The sequence below is a fragment of the Varanus komodoensis genome, unplaced genomic scaffold (genome assembly GCF_004798865.1).
Source record: "Varanus komodoensis strain SLA01 unplaced genomic scaffold, ASM479886v1 scaffold45, whole genome shotgun sequence".
In the NCBI taxonomy this organism is placed as follows: domain Eukaryota; kingdom Metazoa; phylum Chordata; class Lepidosauria; order Squamata; family Varanidae; genus Varanus; species Varanus komodoensis.
Genome location: NW_025336011.1, coordinates 2,709,147 through 2,710,746, shown reverse-complemented (window position 1 = coordinate 2,710,746; position 1,600 = coordinate 2,709,147).

Genomic DNA, 1,600 nt, shown 5'->3' with positions numbered 1-1,600 from the left:
GTGGGCGGCCCGGCGCGGGCGGGCGGGCGCGCGGCTCCCCGGGGCGAAAAGGATGGGACTGGAGGGAGGCGAAGGGGCTAATTCGGGGAGCCGCTGGCCTAAGTGGGTGACAAATTAGGAGAAATAACTCCCAAGGTAATTCCGGCACTCTTGTCCTTTCCGTCCCTTTCCTCTTTCCCGCAGCTTGGGGGAGGCGGGCCGTGGGGACCGGCGGGGATCGCACCTCTGGCGCAGGAAGGCGCACGGCTGCGGAGTCGCGGAGGTGGACCTGGTCTTTGGGGGCTTGGAGAGCAGCCATTATAGCTCCGAGGGTCAAAAAGGCGAGGGTCAAAAGTTTAGGCGGAGCGAGCCCCGGTCTTGTGTTTGAGGCTGATAGACTGGGTGTCAGTGCTAAAGAGGCGCGGGCGGGGGCGGGGACGCGGGGGCGGGGGAGGAAGAGCCCTTCCTTGTCTACTGGCCGGGGATGAGAAAGTGTGAGCGTGAGGGAAGGGGGGGGGGGGCCGAGACGACCCGCCACCCTTTAAAGCTTGGGATACATAAAGGGGGGAGGGATGGGGGGGGGGTAACCAAGGGCAAGACGGTGCCGTCCCGCCCTTGGGGCCGGGGGGGGGGGGGATTCAACCCCCCCCCCCCCCAGCTCCCTCTCTCCCTTTGCAGCTTCTCGGTGTGTAGAACTCTAAAACATTTTCGACTCAGTGCAACAGACAGATCTACCGGGCAAAACTCAGCACCACGATCGTGGAAGTTCTGTTCTTTCACTGCAAGGGCATTTGGGCATGAAACTGGGTTACGAGCCGCTGGCTTATGAGCGCTTTTACTTAAGCACATACCTAGTTTAGAACCTGTAGTTCCAGACACAGGTTAGGTTTTATTTACTTCTCCTAATAACCTATCCAACCAAAGCTATCCTCTGTATATGTGATATAGTTAGAAACCTAGAATATGGGGTAGGAATTAGGAATGATGATGATGATGGTGATGCAGCAAAAAAATTCTTACTATGCAATAAATATTTATCACACGATATAATAATTCAAATCTTTGCTGTGGGGCAGGTTCTATGCTTTTTAGGAAGCAAATCACTCAAAAAGGCATATGCAAAGATTAAAATGAAGAAACTGTTTCTAATGGTGCAAGATTTTTCTTAACATCTTCGAAAGAAGAGGAATATACAAAAGAAGGAAAGGGTGGGAATAGCAAATGGTGCTCCAAGGGTTTAATACCCACTGAAATTTAATGCAGCTGCCCCACGCTGCACATGTGCCATTCGTTTGAACAGCATGTGCGGAGAAGAAATATTTGCTGGAGTTATGCCCTTAAACCATATATGAATTTATGACCAGGGAAACCCTTCCAAAAGATCTCCCGTGCAACTGCTTCCTAAAGGACAGATTAACTTTAATGCATTAATAGGTTAATAACATGGCTCTATCGTTTAGGAAAGAAATCACTATGGTTGCTTTGCTCCTACCTCCCCCACCTCCATTTTTTTAAGCAGAGAGTGAAAGATATGGTATATTAAGTAATTGCTGGATGGCATATCAAGATTGGCTTTTCCATAATAATGATGGTTCTTGAGCTGGTTTATTTAAAACCATGT